Here is a 17,671-nt window from a genome sequence, read left to right as displayed (position 1 = left end):
GGTGAAATGTGTCTGTGGTGATGCATGCATGCATGTGTGTTGGGATGTGAAACGCATATGGGCTGGGTTGTGTGCATGTATGTTTGATGGCCACATCCATGAGATGATTCAGGGCTCACATTTGGGGGAAGTACCACATCTTTCACAGTGCATTTTCTTGTGTGGACACTCACCTCCCTCGATCGATTCGACCCCTATGGTGCTTGCACAGGTCTCCTCCCACTCCATTAGTTTTATTGGTGATCCTCCACCACCTCCTATGCCCATGGCCAGGTTCCGGTTGGCAGCCAGGATGCTGCGTACACAGAGGCAGAGATCGTCCCACCGCTTTCTGACGTCTTTCACAGTGCGGGTGGTGGTGCCCACCGCACTGACTTTACGGGCGACCTCAGCCCAGATCTACTTTTTTTAATTAGGGTGGCACGCCGCATGTCATTGGCGAACACCACTTCTGCGTTGGCAGCAAGCGTGTCAGTGAGCATTATAAGCTCTTCATTAGAAAAACGCTCCTTGCGCTGCAGCTCTGTTCCTTTTTTAATTGCCTTGGGCATTGTCACTGGGTCTGTGAAGGAAATTGGAAGGCTCTGGTGTGGATGCAGGTCCTGGGGGCAGAGGTTGGCAATGGATTGTGTTTTTAAAGATAGCTGCCGTGCTATTTCCCGTTCCTGTGCGATGACGCTACTTCCAGTTCCGCTAATGCCGTGTTGTGGGAGGGCGGACGTGCTATCAGCGCTTTGCTCGGTGCCGCTAAGGGCCTTTACGGGTTCTTTACCAGCATGGCGGTAGAGTCCTTTCTGGCATGGCGCTAAGCTCATGCCCGCGTACTCGTGATGCCACGTTATTAGCAGTCTACTGACTACACAGGCACGTTATTCGCGCCATGCCGGTGAAGGCGGTGAATTACCACCTACCGTGTAATGAGGCCCATTGACATATACATTTATATATACATACTCGCCTAAAGTACAGCATGACTCAATGGGTGCAAAGGTCAGGTGAAAGCCGGGAGTGGTAGGAGTAAGGTAAATAAGGTTAAGTGTCGTTAGTGCGCAACCATTTGAGTACCTTATGTCTAAATTTAGGGTAAGGTTGTTCTAGTCTGAGGTCAAGTGGTAGCTTATTCCAGAATTGTGCAACTTTAACAGGGAAGCTGGTTCCTCCCGCAGTCGATCGTTTGAACCTGGGAATCTCCAGCATAAATGTGTTCGCAAATCTCGTAGGGTGGATAGCTGTTCTCCTAGTGATTTTTTCCACTAAGTAAGGAGGTTGTTCATGCATTTGGAGGTGAGAGAAGCAGTTTTAAGGATAATTCTATCCGTTATTTTTAGCCAGTTAACCTCTTTTCTGAATTTGGTAATGTGCTCTCTATGGCGGATATTCAACGCTGCTCTCAGGGCGTTATTCTGCAGTCTTTGAATTTTATCTGTGATATATTTGTTAGCTCCTGAATACAGGGAATTGCAATAATCTAATCTCGACATGATAAGAGCATTGGCTAGGGTGATACAGCTAGCACTGGAGAGGTACGGTCTAGAGGCTCGGATTAGTTTGCAGGTGCAGGTTGTAGTAGAGGCAATGGAGTTGACTTGCTTTTTAAGTGTGAGAGAGGAGTATGTGTGTTGCGAATACAATGTTACAGGTTAACGAAAGGTGACTGGCCAATGCAACATAGTTTTAGCTAAGCGTGGAAGGTGATTAAGGATTGGGCAGAAAGGGTCTCCTCAGCCTTGGAGCCTTATGCAGTTACCAGGCAAGTGCAACTATTCAAGGTAGCGGCAATGACCCCAAAGTTGCTGCATATTACCACTAAGTTACCAACTCTGATATCCTAGGCCTTGAGATGGAACATTCGGCTTTGAACATGTGTTACGTAGTATCCAGTGATTCCCTTGAATATAAAGCATCGAATGCAAAAGCCTCGAAAAAAATTCATCGAAAAAATGTTTTTTTTTGCAGGTAAAGGTTTTTTTTAAATTAAAACTGGCATTTTAAGGTGTAAAAAACCAGGTGTTGCGGGACCCCCCATTAAAATAAAATAAAAAAGAAATGCATTTTTTCGATGCATTTTTTTTTCGAGGCTTTTGCATTCCATGCTTTGGATGTCGAGGCTATCAATAGGAACCGTGTTACGTTTGTATCCTCCTGCCTCTGAGTTGATGGGAACAGACTACAAGGTCTGGCTTGTGTGAATAGGCTCTGTTTTTGAGGTTCAGATCACGTCTGTAGGGACCACACAATTGACTTCTCTCGCTTGTAATGCACGGTAGCCGCGCTGGAAGCCTGGTCTGCATGCTTCAGCAGAATCAGCCTCTCAGCCTTTGTCTGTGTTCTTGAATTCGTCCTGCCTCTCTCATTCACTCCAATGCGCCAATGGCTTCCTTCTTTATTCGCATGGCCACCCATGTTAGTTGCGGTTAAGCATCAGCAAGCAGTTGTATATGTATTCTTATGCGTCTTGTGGTTTCCGCATAGCAAAAGGTATACGTGTGTCAGTGCTCTAACTATGTGAGTCATAAGCGTATACTTTGTGTTTATCAGCAATAAGCAAAATGTCTGTGGAACTTTGTGCAGGGTTGTCTGTGTGCTTCATGTCTTAAGTATCTGTGTCATGACGTCATCAGCATTCAGCCATCATTCAATCAGTCAACTTGTTCAATTGATGACAGCTGTATCTCTTCAATACTGTCATCCGGGTATGGTCTGAATGGTTATCTGAGTGAGTAGTGCTTCTCACACCTGCAATACATCAATGACGGGGACGGAGGGCTCAGGAACAATGCACAGCTCTTGTTTCTCTGCCACCGAGATGAGAGTGGGATAGGTGCAATGAGGACCACGTTTGTGTCTCCTTCTTCAATCCCCCCTTTGGTTGACCAGTTGACCACATTTCCTTGACAACCTTCTATATTCACCTGCGGCCTTGGGATCTATACTTTCACCACTCCACCCAGAAGTCCATGGTAACTCAAGTGCTCGTCTGAGCTCCAGGTCATATAGCAGCAATCTCCTTCGGGTTTTCACCACACCCATCTTCCCCAATAGTTGTATGTATCCAGGGGAAAGGAGAATCTTGTACCTGGTGGGAACAGAGGACATTGCTTCAGGTGTGATTGCAACACCCCGAGAATCAGTGTCTTCATGAGCTTTCTTCTCTATGTCCAGTAATATTTTCATCCCTATCATCTTTTCAGTAGTCTGTTTTCACTGTGCTATAGATACTCTAATAATGCAGAAGGCAAATAATACTAGCACTAAGGCTGCTATCAGTACTTTGAGTCCACTAGCCATCCATGCTGGTATCCGAGAAAAGATGTATGTCAGCCAAACTTTCTATTCTCCTATTCGGTTTGTCACTGCCTCCATTTTAGCATGCAGGTATGATTGCCTCTGTTAGTGCCCTGTTCTCTCTGTCGTGGGAAGGCACGTACATGCAACAAGAAGGCCTGATCTTTGTACAAATACCTCCTTCCATAGCTGTGAGAAGATCCAGAAAGAATCGGTTCAGTAAGGTCATCAATCTGACAGCTTTCAACTCTTCTTTGATAGCGTTAAACCTCTTGACGGTCGAGTTTGTTATCTGCAACAGTTCCCATCTGGTGATCCGGAGCTATTTGGAATTGGCATTGGCCTGAACGCCTTGAACCACTGACGCAAAGAACATCTCTGTCTTGCTGAATAACCTGGGCTCTGGTTGTATCGCATCTAGTGCATCTCTCATTTTTGTCAACACATAGTTTCCTCTCTTTACTCTTATTAGCTCCTTTTCTTCCTTTTGTGTGTATTCATGTTGGGGAATCCATCTACTTGTATGTCCTTTCGAGGAACTCCCAATGCTAGTGTGTTTAGTTGCAACAGAGAGCATATTCCTCCCCAGTTTGGCGCCAATTACATGTATCCTTTGAAACCACAGGCCCAGTAGTGATCCATTATCACTGCGGTACTGACTTTCATGCCTGGTATCTTTGCTATTTGCTTGCATCCTTTGTTCTCTCTAGCACATGGTAGAAGCGGCTATAATCCTGCTTGTTTTTGGGGCAGAGGCGCTATCCCTCCTGCTCCTATACAGTATACCTATTCTCCTTCCTATCCCCTCTTCCTCTTTGTCATTTGAAGGTGTTGGTCCCGTCACAATGTCTGCTACCTTTCTGAGGTGTCTCTCTCTCTCTACTTCTGTCTCTTCCCATTCTTGTCTCCTATCCCTCTCTTCTTCTCTGCATCAACGCTCTTTAACAAGTCTTTCAACTTCCAACTTCCTCTTTTCTCTCTTCATTTGCCGTTGCCTCTCCTTTTCTTCCTCCACTTTTTTCATCGCTTCTTTCTCTCTCTTTCCTCCTTTTCCTTTGCTTCTGCCTTCTCTTTTTCCCTTTTCAGCCACTCGTGTCCCTGTTTCTCTTCCCTCTCTCTTCTCTCACTTCCTCCATTATCTCTGTCCTCTTCTTCTGTCTCATTGTGTTTCTGAGTTTCCTCCTCCATACTTCTATGTTCTTCTGCAATCCTCCCATCCAAATTAAGCAGTATCTCTCCCCCTACCCACTCGTATGGCAGGACTGTCACTTCATTATCCCCACTACATCTCAATATCCCTTTGTGGTCTCCCCTCAGTTTCATTTGCAGGTTGTTGCGCTCCTTACATTCGTCAGTTATAGCCTCTATTCTCTTGTTTTCCTGCTTTGCGCCACTAAGCATGTCTTCGCTGCTATACATGTGTGGTGCATAAACGGGATTGGTATATCCTGCCGCTGCTTTTAATTCCTTCAAGGGCTAGAATCCTAGGTTTTCTGCTGTGGGGTCTGTTGTTTGAGAATAGGGAGGAGGAGCAGTGGGTGCTTCGCCTGCCACCTTGCGTTTGCTCAGCATCCACTCCTTCTTGGGCAGGTCTTCTTCTCTGTACTGAAACATTTTCCATAGCCCCAGTATGGCTGATCATTTAGTCAATTTCTTCCTTTTATAGGCGGCATGTAAATAGGTGGTCATGTGTTACAGAACATATTTGGCAAGACAGCCCTCCCGGGGCTATGGCTTTGCCATTTTGCCCTCTGTATCACGATTCCATTCCATGATATACTTGCATATTTTGTCTTGATACCGCGGAAGGGACTTAAACAAATGTTGAAGGGGTGTGTCCCCATGGCGGCACATCACTTTCTGAGTGCCGATACTTACTTGACCTCGGGATTTGGTGACACACTTAAACACTTTGCCAATTTATAGGTTTCATTATCGTCAGTTCTCAATCAACTTCTTCAAACTGTAACAATTTTCAAAACGTTCCACCAGCCTCTCTGGCTCACCACCATCAGCAAGAGCGTGCTCCGAGCACCGCCCACACTCCTTCACGTGCTCTTCGAGCCCAGCCCAAATGCCCTAATTCTCTTTGATAATCTGGACCTCATCTCATCGGGCTTGAAACAATCATCTTCTATTTTTAAATGCTTCCCATTTCTCTTTTTCCTCTTTTCTCTTACCACCACATATGTGCTCCACTACAGGCCTTTGTTCTCATTCACTGCGCCATGTCCTATTCAGCAACCTTATGTGTGACGTCACAATCTTAAGACAAAAATCCCAAAACTTTGTGTGCACTCTCTGTTATTACAACATCCCAAAACACAACAGAAATGACATAACACATGGCCATCTTCCTGCGTCTCATATCAACGGGAATACAAAACTCATGTGGTCCTTCTTCTATACTGCTGCACATAGGAATACATCTCCATGAGATAAAGTAAAAAACCACATTCCGCAGCCTAAGCGAGCTTGTTAGCGCCTAGACACAGGATCCATTCATAAATCATCCATAAAGCAAGCTAACTGCCTAAAGAACAGGTATCCTTTTTTCATTTGTCTTTAGCTGGTTCTATACTTAAACTCTGTGGATCTGCTGAAGCCTTTCCCACAATATGCCACTCTGCCGTCTGGTCTGCTTGGTGTCCCACAGGGACTGGGCAGGAATTTCTCAAAGGCGGCACCTGGCGACCATTCACTAAGCACATGTGATTTTTACTGCAGTCCTTGCAGGTCATGATGAATCCCTTCGGGCATGCATGAAAAAGAAGCCTTTATTGCTGAGGAGTCTTAGCAACCATCCTTTCACTGCCACTTGTAATAGTGGCAAGGGAACAATTATCAGTCTCCTCATTTATATGCAAGAGGAACTGGGCCCTGGAAATCCTCTGACCCAAGAACCAGAAGACACAGCTATAGGACACTATCTTTATTAACAAATCAATCACAGGTATTGCAGCATGAACAATGCATTTTTCTCCAAGCGCTCTCAATCTGGCATTAAGAGAGAGATCGTTAGCAGCACACGAGGCCTGAATAGCAGTCAGCCAGACAGTCAGGAATGAGGGAGGAGGAAGAGGAGGCAGTTGAGGGAAGCTTGAAGGAGAGCTGTGTGTCATCTGAATAACACTGGAAGTTAAAAGAGAAGGCAGAGATCAAATGGGCTAGAAGGGCAAGGTAGATGTTGGAAAGCCACAGGGAGAATATATGCCCTGAGGGACGCTGCAGATAGAGAGTCTGATGGGGAGAAAAAAGGGCACAGTTGAACCTGAGATCGTCTGTCAGAGAGGATGGAGGTCAACCAGTCCAGACCCAGCCCGTGATGCCAAGGGTATCACAGAGCCAATTTATAAGGGCAGCATGATTGACCATTTCAACGGCAGAGGAAAGATCAATAAGGATCAGAATGGAAGGGGAGTTGGAATCAAGATTTGAGAGCAAGTCTTTATGGGGCATTCAGGAGTGCAGTTTCGTGTCTCTGTATGCTCTGAAGCCAGATTGGTGGACGTGGAGACAACCAATACATTCAGTGTGGTAGATCAGCTGGAAGATGACCAGCTTCTCCAATAGTTTACCTAGGAAGGGGGTAATGGAGATAGGGCGGTAGTTAGCAGGACAGGAGGGGTTGGCAGAAGGCTTTTGGAGAAGAGGGTGCACAAGGGAGTGCTTGAGGGGTAGCGAGAAGGAGCAAGTGACAAAGGAGTGATTTCAGAAATCAGCCAAGGCTGGAGCAAGGGAGGCAATGTTGTCCTTGAGGCTACAGTCAGGGCACTTCTTTAGAAAGCTGCTCTTTCATTTCTTTTTGTGCCGCTGACACCCATCCAACATCTGCCATATTGCTAGATGGTGAGACCAGAACGAGCTTTGCATGCTCTCGCACACTGCGGGCATCACTAGCGCGCGGCTTCAGCTTCATGGCTTCTCTTTTTTAGAGTGGAGGGGGTGGCTCAAAGGGCTGAAAACACCCGACCAGTCACTGCGCTGCCCGCAGCTGGAGCAAAACACCAGAAGTGCAGGTAAAAATGAATGAAGCCATAGAGCTTCAGCTCCTCGCTTTTCTTTTGTAGAGTGGAGGGGGGGGTAGCTCAAAGGGCCAAAAGTGCCTGAACAGTCACTGTTGTGGGGTAAAATATAGCCCCTGAATGTCAGAAATTAAGAGGCCAGGCCAGTATTTAAGAGTGAAGCTGGCTCGTTCTATCCATTGGAAAATGCAGGCCAGTCCAAAACACTTATTTTTCCGACTTATGGCCAAGTGACATACAAAGAAATGGCCCTAGCTAAAGTCTCCTGAAAGGGACAAGTGCGCAAGTGGAGAAAGACACTTACTTTTCACAAATGAGCTGACATTTAAATGCAAAGGCCGACTTGGAGTATTAAAGGGGACATTGGTTTCCATGGTAAATAATGGCCTATGTGTAGACAATACCGAAGGGATACTCATAACGTTTCAACTGTAATATTACAATACACATCGATAGATTTAAAAACTGCAGCAGTGTACATGGATGAAAAGAAATAGTTGCACATTTGAAAGCTAAAAAGGAGGAATAATGCCTTTGCAATTAAGAAATAAAGTTGAAGGACATAGTGTATTCATCAGGAAGAAAGAGACTTAATTTCATCACATAAAATGACAGCATGGACAAAGACGGGCCTATTTTGTTTGGTGTAGATTTGAATACTGCTTCCATATGCAACTCTGGTCTATCAGTGTGGATAGAGTGAACTTATTTTTGTTTATACAGTATATAAAGAAAGATTGTATTCATGAACAACAGTCCTAAATATAATCCGAATGCAACATGTTAAACATACAGTGCAAATGGAAAATGTTATTCCTTTAGGATCATGCAGGTAACTGCTGCTGTTGTTTTTCTCCACTGAGCTGCTGGCTATCAGGAATTGTGACCCCGACCTTTGGGGGATGGGTTCACCAAGGCAACCAGCCTGTAAGTTCAGTAAACATATAAAGAAGTACAAAGCCAGAGATCTAAACTGTGGGTGATGTAGATAAAGCCAACCAGCAGAAGTGACCTTAAGGTTAAATATTCACGTAAAAAGTGCATTAGCTCTGAACAAAGACCCTTTGAAAATCTGAACTCAAGTCTTTTGGCTAAGGACCCCAGGAGAAGAATGTCTGGTTGTCAAGTTAAATGCTAAGATATACAAAGACATAGATTGAAAGTATGGGAGTGTCTGATAACGTGTCCTGCAGAAGTGACCGTAAGGTCAGGCTTCAAATAAAAAGTGCATTATCTCTGAACAAAGACCATTTGAAGCGAAGGAGGAAAAAAGTGAAGATAAACATGGCTAAACCAGATGGCTGGTCACATGTTTTAAGGGAAATGGAAACAGTTTGGGTCTTTTCTGAATTTGAAACCTAGGGGCATGTTATGCCCTGCCATTGATTAAACATTGAACACATGTTTTGCTAAATAAAAAGTCTGTGGATGTCCCACCAAGCTCAATCTGGGCTTATATTACACAGAACACGGAGCCCATTGGGACCCTGTTAAAATGGAATTTGTGTAATATACACAAACTCAGTTATGGGAAAAATTATGATTCTGCCATTTTCATACACCTGAGAAATGGGAAAGTTGGCAAAAGGATAAATCATGAAAGCAAGGTTTGGATTGGAAATGGTCCCATTTTGGCTATTAACGTGCAGCAGCAAACCGTGAACCCAGGAAGGGCGTGCCGAAATAAAATAAGTATTGTCTGATTTGCCATAAAATGTAGAGGCCAAAAATACCTATATTTATGTGATTATCTACAAGACCAAGGGAGTTGTCACATTATGAGATTTTTCAGAACACACAATGTGAAACTCCCTGTCATTTTGAAATGATGTATCTTTTCTCCTCCCTCAACCTACATCCTACACGCCTCTCAATTCCTGGTACTATCAGCAGGCAGGGGGTGTGGTGGGGTGAGGTGAAAAGAGCGAGCTAACCAATCCAGACCGTGGGAATTATGATAAGGTCGGAGTGTCATACGCACTATAACAGGGCAGGTTTGCATCAGAACATGTTTTTTTTAAAAAGAATTCCAGGAGATAGCCTGCTGCTGGACTATAGCGAGTAACAACTAGCAGAGAGGCAAGGAGAGCTACCAAGAGCATCAGGGTAAACCTTGCCTGAAGACCGAGAGCCCTATCTAAGAGAGGCCTGTCTGGAGGGACCTTGCTGTGGGAAAGGTCCGGTGTGAGCTGCCTACCAAAAGAAGGTCCTAAAAATCTGGCTGGCTTTCTGAGCAAAGAGCAGAGAGCTCCCATGTAAGTAGATATCACAAAGCCATCAATTGCGTAGGGAGCCACCTGCCTCTATTCCTTTCCAGTAGTGGGTGAAAAGGGGGGGGGCTGGGAAGGCCTTTCGGAGAATTTATTAAATATCATTCTAATTATTCCCCCATAGAAACCCACCCTCTCTGTCTAAAGTGAATTGAGTTGGGAACAGCCCGCCTTAATCGTCTTCATTAAATTGCGGGAAGGGGGAGGCACTGCATAGACCCTTAGCGCATTTGATTAAAGTAAATCAATGAATTCCCAGAAAGAAAAATCACAGAATGAGTTTTGTTAGAATTCGAAACTAACAAACTTCATGCCTAATGTGTTAGAGTCGGTATAGCCGATAAAGACGTGGTTGACTGTTTTATGAAAACCCTGACTCCTGTACAGAAGGGGGTGGAGGGGCTGAATCCCAAAAGAAGTAATACATAAAACACTGTCTTTCAAGTCAGTGTGGGGGGTGCAAAACGAAATTTCCCTTTCACCCCATTCATCTTAAATCAGAATTACAAAGCATTTCATCTCATCTTTATATGTTGTATATGTGTTGCAAATCGAAATGTCCCCTTAATCCCCATTCATTTTAAATCAGAATTACAAAGCACTGCTTCTCATCTGTATGTGTGTTGCAAACAGAATTTCCCCTTTGTTCTCATTTTCTCTGACCAGAATCTTCAGGCATTGCTCCTTATTTGAATGTGTGCTGAAAAACGATTTCCCCATTTGAGTCCCTTTTCCGAACTGTGCCTTTCAAATGTAAGCTTAAAACACAATTCTACATTGATTCCCTTGTCCCCCAAGCGAGAATCCCAAAGCACTGCCTGTTCTTTGAATGTGTGTTACTATTTTTCCATTGTATTTATTGTGAATGTTTTCTATTGGTTAAATTAATTTTAAATTTGTCGTAAATTGTGGCTGCATGTTTTAAAATTGTACCTGTGTTGTTTTAATAACAGAGTAACTGTTGTGATATTGGGTGTTGCCACAATATTGGCTGCTAGTCTTTCTTGTTAAACCTTAAATGCCTAAATAAATAAATAATCTTCCTATATACCGGCCTGGCTCCTAGTCCATTAGGTGACACAGGGTATTTATTGGGGTTGGGTGCGAGATGGGCTGGAGGCCTCACCAAAGTGAATCTGAAAGAAATAGCACTTTATTGTGCGTCACTTTGCTTGGTGGGGAAATTTAACCTCCTGGGTTGAGTGTGACCGCTTAATAAACTGCACACTGTGCCGCCGCAGCTGCAGAAAAACAACAGAAAACAGGTCAGAACTAATTAAGGCATGCCTCTTCAGGTCTGCCACTTCTCTTTTGTACAATTTTTAAAAGGCCGAAAGCACCCACACAGTCACTGTGCCATGGCACCTACAGCATCCAAATACATGACAATATTACAATCGCTGTTATATGTAAGAGCAGAGAATATCCAAAGAGCATCACGAAAAAGACTCACAATTGTATACAGCCATAGCAATTTGACACATGTGTGTCAGCTCTGTGAGAAGGTTCCAGCTATGACAAGACTGATCTGCATTATTGTCTGGTATGACTGTCTCCAGAGCTGCCTTGTCGGACACTAGCCAGGCTCCCGCAGTTGATCCTCTTGCAGGAAGGGCAACTCCTTCCTCTCCGGCCAGAGGAACCTTCACAAGGAGATCGCCTGGGAATCTGTACTTCAAGGTTAGCACTGACATAACAAATCCACACTTGCGCCTGGGGGCTGATCAATGGAGTCCCTTTGACGTCAGCAAGCATGGGTAGAGGGTATAATTAGAGCTAGAAACAAGAGGAGGGCTGAGAGAGGCATTCCTCCATCTTGGTTTCTCTTAGGGATCTCTACAACTTCCTGCCCTGATGTTTCTTACGGGAGAAGGAACTATGGCTATGGTGTCAGAAGGCAAAGGGAACTTGCTACAACAGACTGGATTTGACACCTTACAGCAGGTTTGCTTTGCTCCAATCCCCTCTGACATTTTGCCTTGAACACATCTTTGGACTTTCAAGACAAGAAGAGGGATTCACTGCACCTCTTTTTGGAGTACAGTCTATTCCAAAGCCCTCTGGCAAACACGTGAAGAGAGAAGGCATCCAAGGCAGAGGTAAGCTCTGTCACCTAACCATCCTGGCGAACAGTGTGGGTCAACTCCTGTGGAACAAGGCATCTGTGCTGGCTGCACTGGAACCAGGGCCCTGCTCATTGGAAGTGAAAGATCTCTGTAGGTGTCAACCTACTTCCTAGAGAGGAAGTACAGAACTGAAGGACTCACTTTGTCCTTTGACACCATTGGTTGGGTCTCACAGCAACACAGAGGTACAGAAACTGCTTGGAATCCTGTTTCACCACTACAAGACATCTTTGAGCCGGATCAACTGGTTCCAGTGGTACATTTCAAACTACCACTGAGACCACAGGGCTGCTTTTACCACTCTATGAACCTTCAAACCAGGTAATGCAATTCGAGCCATCCAGACACTGGCTTTACCCATTGAAGCAGACTGGCTTGTCTCAAACTGATCAGAGGCACAAGCTCAACATCATGGAACCACCATCTCCAGCAGCGTATCAATTGCTGAAAGCCATCAACTCGCTGTGACAAGCACTTACTCAACACATCAGTGGCATTGTCTGGCTGCCGACCCGACTGCCACCTCCAGACCATTGAAAGCCATTGTTTTATCATCTTCAACATCGACTTGACCCATCAGGAACCCACACCTGTGAACTGGCTCGCTGCTGACTGCCAGGGGGATCCCATTGACTCGAACATCTCAACATGAGCTTGACTGCAGTCAAAGCACCTTGAAGCTCAGCGTGACGCAGTCAAACAATATATACAAGACTTAAAGGTACTGTGAAGAGGCCCTGCCCCCTCCCCCCGAGGTCAATGTTAGGAACCATAGTAGCTTTTAAGCCCCTTCTCTACCTTTTTCTGCAAAAACGTATCCCTGAACACTGGCAATTACAGAACCTCTGGCCTAAACACCCATGCTTATCTACCCAGAATGCACTTTCATAAAAAGGTTTTCATTGCCTATGTGTTTTTTTTTGTGTTTGTGTTTGTGTGTTTGCATTGAATTTAAGTTCCTATATTTTTATAGAAACTTGATTTGACAATGTTTTATTTTGGAAGCCTTTGTATTAACACTATTTGGATTCTCTTGAAGACATAAACGGCCATCGACTTGCACTGATTGGCATCACCGATGGCTCAGTATGCATGTGGGCTAAGTAGGCTGTTTAGCCGCTACACATCCCTGCACTCCTGCAGAGCAGTAGACATGTTGTTGCACATGTGATGAGGAGTTCTGCCATGCTGGTGGAAATCACTCCCTCCTCCATGATATTTTCAAAAACTATCACCAAAACAGGTTACGCGTACCCCATCACACTAGCAAAGCACTTTAAGATGATGTCCTTAATGCTGGTTCTATTCTCTTAGATAGCCAGTTTTTTTTGTGCAGTTTTTTCCGAATATTTCTTTGGCCGAAAAATCTCAATTAATTGTTTTTGTATATTTGGGAGTATTTTGGGGGGTTCCCACCCAATCCCCCCTTCCCTATTATCTAGTCCCTCTTTCCCACAATCGCCTACCACTTACAGCCCATAACCCCTGCCTCCACCTATTTTTTTTCAATTATTTCTTTCGGCCAAAACTTTTCGGCAAATAAACTCTGTGAAAAAAAAGCCTGGCGATGTAACAACGTTGCACTCTTCACGCTTTATAAAATATTTCATTGCCTTCCTAATTTTTAACTATCTCGCTAGGCAGATTTCTCCATGCCAGATCCTTCAATCTGGCTACACAAAGCAGGCATGAAATGCCAACTTCAAAAGCTGCCTGACATGTGCTGGGCATAAAGTGCGGAAGCAAAGTCTGTCTGTTTGTTTATTAGCTCCCGGCAGAATCCCCAGAGACTGATATTAAACCATTCTTCTTTTATCGTGAACAGGCTTTTAAGTGCTTTGTTGATTTTATAAATAGATGTGTCCTCTGTAGCTTGCCTGAGTTCCCTCTGCCTGTTCTGAAATCAGTGCTTTACATTATATTTGCTTCCCTGCGCTTAATATTCGTTAGCAGTTTGTGCTTTCTGCTGGCATTTTTGAGGAAATTGAGGTTCTGTTAAGTGCCGAAATATTGGCTCTATATGACAGTACTTCTAAGCATGAGCATATTTTCTTCCAAAAAAGCAAGAACATGTTCTGAAAAATATTATAATTATATCTCGATGTAGCTCTTTCAATACTGCCACAAAACTGTAACGTTTTATGGAACTGGCCTCTCCTGTCCGAATATCCCTCCATGGAAGGCCTCTTGTAACTTACAAGACTTACCTTAGGTAGGGCTGAGGCCTCAGGGGTTGGCATCGGGGGAGGGTTATGTTCGCACAGTGGCTGCACCAATGTAGCTTGGCATCCTGTCGCCTGTTTAGGTTCAGGTGTTTTGCAGAGACGGCTGCACTGGTATTGGGGCCTCCCACATGTCATCAGACACACCTGCTTAGAACCTCCTAGCAATCGGAAGCACTTGCGGAACTACTCCGTGTTCTGGATTTACTCTCACATTATGGTATGAACCAAAGAAGCAGGGTGGGCTGGGGAAGTACACCGTTCTGTCCCTAGCTCAGGATATGGCATGGGTGACAGGTATGGGAACAGCAGTACATTGCTCATGCATAATAACGAAAGACGCGAGGTGCTCCACAGGCTTCACTTGTAGGCAGAGATGAGTGGAGAATCAAAGACAACACAAACATATGATCTCATCTGCCATATTAATGCTCATTCGTATGTAAGTAACCACAATTCCACATTACATTACTCAAATATCGGTTGATTTGTACTAAAAGTAAAATATGCCCAAAACAGACAGAAATTGACAGAGATGACTGAAACGACCACCAACACAAAAATGCAATGTTTTGAGTTTTCATAACATCATAACAAAATCCATACTCTTTCATTCACATGCATACCTTAAACCAGTCTCACAGCTGGTTCAAACACCTCACCCAAATGCAAAGAACCATGGTGTCGCAGAAAGATATGCCTCCAGCATTTGGTGGGCCGGCTAATTATATGACTGAGTCATTGTTTCCTTGTGGGGCTGCTCCTTTATAATTATTATCATTGGTATCCCTGAACCCCTTCTTTGCTGCCTTTCAATAAGGGGACTGCAATTGCCTAGCATTCCCACCCATACTGAGCAATTCTGCAGCCTGGCAGCCTGAAGCCACACCCCCATCAGACTGTGGGCGAGCCAGCCCTGGATATCCAGCTCCTTAATAGTTTATATACACAGCTCAGAATCAGCACTCATAAACTGCCCCTCATCGTAGGACCTCCTCCCCTCACCACCTCCCTATTATCCAGTGGGGGGTCTATGCTACTGACCCAAAGTTTGCACATCAATAATCCCCAACAATTGGGATGGGGAGTGTACACCTGAGAGAGGGGAAGCATTGGGGAAGCAGGTGGGACATGTGTCTAAGAAACCAACTAAACATAATGGGCCTCATTATGAGTATGCCGGTCCTTTAACAATGGTGCCAGTAAGCTACCGGTGCTGTTGTTACCGGAGCGGCATACTCCGAGTTATGCGAGTGGGTGCCTTTCCGCCCGCCAGGTCTGACCTGGCAGGCAGAAAGGCACCCGCTCACAGACCTTGACGGATGCCCCGGCACTGATGGACACAGTGTCGGTGCATCTGTCCTCCCCATTCCCATTGAGTCCTATTGGGAATGGGGATTCATTTTTCCCTGCACCTGTCTATGCGGAATTACCGGGACCACCAGGGCTGTAATGCCCCGGTAATTCCCCATTGCCAGGTACCAGGACAAAAAAACGACCCCAGCAGTAGCTGTGCCATTTTTACCGGCATGGCGACCGCCAGGGCCGTAAGGAGGCCCAATGTTCTTTTATAGGTATTGGAAATTATTTTGCTACCCAACTGCCCTGCCATGCCATTCATGTGTGTTTTCTTTCCCCTCACTCAGCATCTCGGCTGACCAGGTTTACACAGTCACAGTCATTTAAGGTTAAAGACTCCCTGAGCAGGGGAATCTTGGCAAAGAATATAATGGGCTACTGAGGGGGTGAGAGAATTGGAGACATAGAGGGCACCATGGTCCAGATCCCTACGGCAGGGCAACACAACAGTCTGAGAGAACTGCAAAATGAGTTTGGGGTCCTGCAGAACCCTAACCAATATAGAGACACAGCTACGACGAAACATATGCCATCTGCACAGATGGCATTGCCACATATTCAAATTAGTGATTTTACCTCTGTTTGTTTCCACAAGTAACAGAAAAGTCTGTAACTCTTCAGGAGGCAATGGACCAGCTTAGGACTTGAAATATCACAGACAGTTTGAACCTGGCTACTACTGCTGCTGCTCTATTTTCAGAAAAAGCCTCCCCAGGGCATTACCTTTAACACTGTCCTCAATTTCGTAGATCAGGCATCAGCACTCTTGCTAACCCATTCAGTTCAGGTCTGAGTTGCAAGAAGATGTCCAATCCCTAAGGGCTATACCTGTTTCAAGACATGGTGATCAATTAGAGATATGGATTGCTAGAGCCACACGGATGGAATTCGAAGGAAATGTTAGCAGCAGGAGATGCAGTCCAGGATCATCAAGTTCTGAGGGACTCAGCAGTGAACACCTACACTGCCATATGCACCTCAAACCCGGATGCAAAAGCAGCAGAGCTAAGTGAACACAAAGAGTGGGAGCACAGTCCTTATGAAATACACAAATAGCCATCAACAGAAGGGAGAGAAGCACCCCGAGTGCGCCACTTGACTCAAAGTATACTTCCAGTTAGCCCAAAAAAAGAAGGGTACTGCAATATCCAAATGAGATGTGATACCACCTTAATTTCACTTTGCTTTCAGAAATTACTCAATCTAGTGTTAGGCATAGGTGTTTTATATTTCTTTCAATGCTGTGACCTGTGGCAGCAATAAAATCATGAGCATAGGATGAAGTAACAGTACGTTGTAGGTACCTTGTCCCCCAGAGGGTCATGTAGTATGTAGGCCACCTGAAGACGATCAAACAGGACCGAAACATGTACATTTCGTGGCTGACATGGCTTGAGTGCTGCCACAGCCACAACATTGAACGAAATAAAAAACGAACACAAGATTGAGTCATTTTTTTAAGCAAAGTGAAAAATGAAGGTGGTAGCACACTTCTCTATTCGACAATTTGTCTCATTGCTCAGCAAGTCTTCAGTGCTTTTTAATACAGGTGATTGTGATTGACCCGGTTTCAATTATTATAATATCCAAATGAGACACTATCCATGTTGTGCCAAATATGATCATGTGACAGGACTCCGACTACAGTTGGGGGCTGTGGAAGTGGAATACTCGACGGAATGCTAAAAGTAGGGTACTCTTCATATGAGGTCCACAGCCTTCCAGGAACTGTACCCACTCGGACTGCTGCCACCTCTTCATCTAGAACATGAAGGGGTGAGAAGGATGTATAAGCAGACACATCTCTGGAGACATAAGGAGACATAAGACGACCTAATTCACAGAAGCGTTTTATAAGGGCAACACTCCATTGGAACACGCTCTGTGAATAAGGGCCTAAGTGTTGCAGGGAAGCAGCCTGCAAATGAGCAACCAGACCACCTCATGCTTCAAACAGGGATCGAATGGGCATTACCTGGCCAAATATAGGAATCTAGTAAATCTGTAGCCAGTGGATCAATGGTTCGAGTTGTAGTACTTGTCAGAGCTACAGGGAAACGGAAACAAGCACAGGAAGAGCATCTAGGAGCTTTAACATAGACCCATTCAGAAAACACAAATCCAACGAGATGAAAGAGGCACACATAGCATGAGCAGGAAGACCACAGTAGCTCCAGAGATAAAGGAGGAATTCAGATCTGTAGCTGAAGGCCATCAATGCAAAGCACTCCTGAACAGTGTTTTCTAGGTGATCGTCATCCATGTGATGTTATAGAGAAACTATCTGCAGCCTCTGCCATTCGAGCCACTGAAAGGGTTTGGTCTCTTCACAGTAGGAGGCATACCATACATGTATTTGCGGTATGTAAAGGTACACCATCTAC

The sequence above is a fragment of the Ambystoma mexicanum genome, chromosome 5q (assembly GCF_040938575.1).
Source record: "Ambystoma mexicanum isolate Mex_15411 chromosome 5q, UKY_AmexF1_1, whole genome shotgun sequence".
NCBI classification, from domain to species: Eukaryota; Metazoa; Chordata; class Amphibia; order Caudata; family Ambystomatidae; genus Ambystoma; species Ambystoma mexicanum.
Note: the sequence above shows the minus strand (reverse complement) of the source record.